This window comes from Oncorhynchus gorbuscha, unplaced genomic scaffold (assembly GCF_021184085.1).
Source record: "Oncorhynchus gorbuscha isolate QuinsamMale2020 ecotype Even-year unplaced genomic scaffold, OgorEven_v1.0 Un_scaffold_2251, whole genome shotgun sequence".
NCBI classification, from domain to species: Eukaryota; Metazoa; Chordata; class Actinopteri; order Salmoniformes; family Salmonidae; genus Oncorhynchus; species Oncorhynchus gorbuscha.
The window spans coordinates 80,001-85,894 of record NW_025746811.1 but is presented as its reverse complement, the minus strand read 5'-3'; the positions used below and the strand labels follow the sequence as shown (position 1 = coordinate 85,894).

Genomic DNA, 5,894 nt, shown 5'->3' with positions numbered 1-5,894 from the left:
ATTGCCCAAGGGAAGAAATGATGGTGCCTATTGCCCAAGGAAGAAATGATGGTGCCCAAGGGAAGACATGATGGTGCCTGTAAGTGTGACATAGCCTATTGCCCAAGGGAAGACATGATGGTGCCTGTAAGTGTGACATAGCCTATTGCCCAAGGGAAGACATGATGGTGCCTGTAAGTGTGACATAGCCTATTGCCCAAGGGAAGACATGATGGTGCCTGTAAGTGTGACATAGCCTATTGCCCAAGGGAAGACATGATGGTGCCTGTAAGTGTGACATAGCCTATTGCCCAAGGGAAGACATGATGGTGCCTGTAAGTGTGATGACATAGCCTATTGCCCAAGGAAGACATGATGGTGCCTGTAAGTGTGACATAGCCTATTGCCCAAGGGAAGACATGATGGTGCCTGTAAGTGTGACATAGCCTATTGCCCAAGGGAAGACATGATGGTGCCTGTATGGTGCCTGTGTGACATAGCCTATTGCCCAAGGGAAGACATGATGGTGCCTGTAATGGTGTGACATAGCCTATTGCCCAAGGGAAGACATGATGGTGCCTGTAAGTGTGACATAGCCTATTGCCCAAGGGAAGACATGATGGTGCCTGTAAGTGTGACATAGCCTATTGCCCAAGGGAAGACATGATGGTGCCTGTAAGTGTGACATAGCCTATTGCCCAAGGGAAGACATGATGGTGCCTGTAAGTGTGACATAGCCTATTGCCCAAGGGAAGACATGATGGTGCCTGTAAGTGTGACATAGCCTATTGCCCAAGGGAAGACATGATGGTGCCTGTAAGTGTGACATAGCCTATTGCCCAAGGGAAGACATGATTGCCTGTAAGTGTGACATAGCCTATTGCCCAAGGGAAGACATGATGGTGCCTGTAAGTGTGACATAGCCTATTGCCCAAGGGAAGACATGATGGTGCCTGTAAGTGTGACATAGCCTATTGCCCAAGGGAAGACATGATGGTGCCTGTAAGTGTGACATAGCCTATTGCCCAAGGGAAGACATGATGGTGCCTGTAAGTGTGACATAGCCTATTGCCCAAGGGAAGACATGATGGTGCCTGTAAGTGTGACATAGCCTATTGCCCAAGGGAAGACATGATGGTGCCTGTAAGTGTGACATAGCCTATTGCCCAAGGGAAGACATGATGGTGCCTGTAAGTGTGACATAGCCTATTGCCCAAGGGAAGACATGATGGTGCCTGTAAGTGTGACATAGCCTATTGCCCAAGGGAAGACATGATGGTGCCTGTAAGTGTGACATAGCCTATTGCCCAAGGGAAGACATGATGGTGCCTGTAAGTGTGACATAGCCTATTGCCCAAGGGAAGACATGATGGTGCCTGTAAGTGTGACATAGCCTATTGCCCAAGGGAAGACATGATGGTGCCTGTAAGTGTGACATAGCCTATTGCCCAAGGGAAGACATGATGGTGCCTGTAAGTGTGACATAGCCTATTGCCCAAGGGAAGACATGATGGTGCCTGTAAGTGTGACATAGCCTATTGCCCAAGGGAAGACATGATGGTGCCTGTAAGTGTGACATAGCCTATTGCCCAAGGGAAGACATGATGGTGCCTGTAAGTGTGACATAGCCTATTGCCCAAGGGAAGACATGATGGTGCCTAGCCTATTGCCCAAGGGAAGACATGATGGTGCCTGTAAGTGTGACATAGCCTATTGCCCAAGGGAAGACATGATGGTGCCTGTAAGTGTGACATAGCCTATTGCCCAAGGGAAGACATGATGGTGCCTGTAAGTGTGACATAGCCTATTGCCCAAGGGAAGACATGATGGTGCCTGTAAGTGTGACATAGCCTATTGCCCAAGGGAAGACATGATGGTGCCTGTAAGTGTGACATAGCCTATTGCCCAAGGGAAGACATGATGGTGCCTGTAAGTGTGACATAGCCTATTGCCCAAGGGAAGACATGATGGTGCCTGTAAGTGTGACATAGCCTATTGCCCAAGGGAAGACATGATGGTGCCTGTAATTGCCTATTGCCCAAGGGAAGACATGATGGTGCCTGTAAGTGTGACATAGCCTATTGCCCAAGGGAAGACATGATGGTGCCTGTAAGTGTGACATAGCCTATTGCCCAAGGGAAGACATGATGGTGCCTGTAAGTGTGACATAGCCTATTGCCCAAGGGAAGACATGATGGTGCCTGTAAGTGTGACATAGCCTATTGCCCAAGGGAAGACATGATGGTGCCTGTAAGTGTGACATAGCCTATTGCCCAAGGGAAGACATGATGGTGCCTGTAAGTGTGACATAGCCTATTGCCCAAGGGAAGACATGATGGTGCCTGTAAGTGTGACATAGCCTATTGCCCAAGGGAAGACATGATGGTGCCTGTAAGTGTGACATAGCCTATTGCCCAAGGGAAGACATGATGGTGCCTGAAGTGTGACATAGCCTATTGCCCAAGGGAAGACATGATGGTGCCTGTAATGATGGTGTGACATAGCCTATTGCCCAAGGGAAGAAATGATGGTGCCTTTTGTTGTGTCTTTTCTGTTTCTCTTTTTATGCCTTATCAATAATACATTTAATCTGGCTTATTGACAATGCTTTGCATGTCCATGCTCAGCTATAATGCAATTTACTGTAGTCCCTATATCAGTGTGAATTCTATTGAAGCCATACAATTACTTAGAACAATGTGGACTGCAAATGGGTTCAAGTGAATATATTTAGCAAAGATGGAATAGATAGGTGTATATGTTGTTATTTCGTATCTGTAAGCCATTTAACTAACTATAACGGACACATATTGGCATTGGAGTTGATTCCAAGGCCATACATAAAATATCTTAAACACACAACTTGAAGCAACCACAAGTTTAGCCATGGAGCACATTCTGATTGGCCAGTGAGGGTCCAAGCCTTGACACACCCACAACTTGTTAATTCATCAAAACCCAGCCCTTTCCAGCCAAAGCCAGCAAGTCTCCGGATAATTGTAGTAGTGAAAATTGCCAAAGTATTTCTGACACAACCTATAGCGCTACCGCCTGCTCTTAGATTTACCATTGTGTTAGGTTTGTTAAAGCAGAGCCCATAGTCTCCCTTTGACATCAATACATTACTAAGTGAACAGTTATGATTCACTTCTAAGGTGAATGCTAGAAAGGATGAATGGTAGTAATAATAGTTTGGTGGGTGATTATATTTCTCCTATTTCACACGTGTACAAGTCTATTAATATGTATGTGTGAATTGGAAATGTGTTTTTTGCATATCTTAAATCCCCCTGAGACACCTTCAGAGAGTGGGGTCACGGCCAGGGTCTGTTATCACCAACAGCATCCCGGGAGCAACAGATGAACAAGTACCAGAGGAGGCTGGTGGGATGAGCTATAGGAGGAATCAGTGCAACGGTATCACACACATCAAACATATGGAAACCACATGTTTGACTCCGTTCCAATTATTCCGTTCTTGCCATTACAATGAGGTCGTCCTCCTATAGCTACTCCCACTAGCATCCACTGGCAAATACATAGTCACAACAGTATAACGTTAGTCACAAAAGATGAGCAAGCACATGAGCTTAGGGATAGTTCCCTCGAAATTCAAATGTACATGATTTTCCACTTAGCTTGGCTGTTGTTGATTCTCTGAGACAGCTGTTGATATTTGCTTCTGTAGCAGGACTTCTTATGGCTGCAGGGGCAGTATTGAGTAGCTTGGATGAAAGGGGCCCAGAGGTGCCCAGAGTAAACTGCCTGCTCCTCAGTCCCAGTTGCTAATATATGCATATTATTATTAGCATTGGATAGAAACCACTCTGAAGTTTCTAAAACTGTTTGAAAGATGTCTGTGAGTATAACAGAACTCATATGGCAGGCAAAGACCTGAGAAGAAATCCAAACAGGAAGTGGGAAATCTTGAGTCCATCTTCTAAGACTGGCGCAAGGGTTGAACTAGTGTTATGGGATACGGTAATGGTTAGGGGTTAAAATCCCATTTGTCGCCAGAAAGTGTTGTACCTCTGTTCTTCCGACCACTTCAGCCCAGCTGTTTTACAGACGCAGCCCGCACACAGAGTTGGGTCTTTAACATACCTGACATAGTGATAGTTGACAGACCATTCTTCCACTCAAGTGTCTCTCTCCCTGCATGCCCAGATCTCATCATTTACTCTGTCTGGATGAAACATAAGCAGAGAGACTGACACAAGCACAACACACACACACACACACACACACACACACACACACACACACACACACACACACACACACACACACACACACACACACACACACACACACACACACACACACACACACACACACACACACACACACACACACACACACACACACACACACACACACAGGGACCAAGAGAAGGCGATCCAATCAAAATCCTATCAGAACCTCGAGACAGATACACTTGGATAGATACATAGATACATGTACCCATCACCTGTATCCCATCAGGCCCATCAGGTATTACTGGAGGCCTCCTACCACCCTCCACTTATAGCCTACAGGCAGCTTTAAGAATAAAAGTGCAGCTGTTTGGGGAGCCTCTCCTCTGGCCTTCTCCCTGAGATTATCTCACTCAGACAGGCAGGATCTCAAGAGTAATAAAAACCAAAGCCCAAAGTCTGGAGCTCCTCGACAGAGCTCATCCTGATCATATCACGCTCTAAGCCCTGTGTGTTTAAATGAAAGGTTGAGGCTGATGCCTAGAAACCAATTTTACCTCTGTCAGGCCTCTGATTTGCTGCCCCCCCCCAGCCTGTGTGATTTCACCACCAACCACTGTCACAACATAACTTATCAAGAAGAGAAATCTAAACACGTCATCTATATGGTTTCTGTGCCTCTCACCACAACCACTGGTCATACCTACTACAGTAGTTAATAAAATAGGACAGGTTTCCCGGATACAGATTAAACCTAAATCCTGGACTTTAAAGCTATTTCAATTGATATTCTCCATTGATCATGCTTTTAAGTCTATGGCCAGGCTTAATCTGTGTCTGGGAAACGGGTCCATTGTGTACAATTAACTCCTAATATGCAATGGTTTGAGACTGCTATGAAGGCATGCACTGAATCGGAGCATGCAGACACCACATGCAATTAAAACCCGTCTTTGAATTGGGACCACACTGCACGTAAACAGAGTGTGTACGTATGCAAGGTACTTTGTGAATTTGCATTTGAATGTGTTTATCACATGGATTAAGAATAGATAGGATGGCTCCCAAATGCCCCTGTTCCCTATGTAGTGCAATACCTTTGACCGGAGCCCTATGTGCCTTGGTTAAAAGTAGTGCTCTACATAGCAAACAGGGTTCCATTTGGGACAGATACATAGTCATTCATTCCAATTTGCAAATCGACAAACGTGTTTGTTTGTTAATGTGTGTAAAACCCATATCCATCCATGCAAGCCACAGTGTCCCTATGGTCTCTCTACTGTGTGTGTGTGTGTGTGTGTGTGTGTGTGTGTGTGTGTGTGTGTGTGTGTGTGTGTGTGTGTGTGTGTGTGTGTGTGTGTGTGTGTGTGTGTGTGTGTGATGTCTTTGTGTGTGTGTGTGTGTGTGTGTGTTGATGTCTTTAGGTTGACTGGGTCCAACAGCAGCTAGTGAAGCAGAGAGTAAAGAGGTACATCAAAAGCGACACCAGAAGCCCTGACCCCAACTTCGTCCACTTCAACGACCCCAAATGGTCCAACATGTGGTATATTGTAAGTACACTACATATCTACCATCTATCCTCACTGAGTCATATATGTAGTAGTACTTGAAATAATTGAATCAAGGAATAAATCATTATCTGAAATGAAAATCAGGGTCATATTCATTAGGGCACGCAGTGGAAAACTTTACTCGGCCCTGGTCCAAAGTAGTGCATTA

General features: G+C 45.5%; 1 pseudogene; it reads left to right on the top strand.

Moving 5' to 3' along the window:
* The first annotated feature begins 5,599 nt into the window (after positions 1-5,599).
* LOC124025446 overlaps positions 5,600-5,894 on the top strand; it is a 76,691-nt pseudogene continuing 76,396 nt past the window's right edge.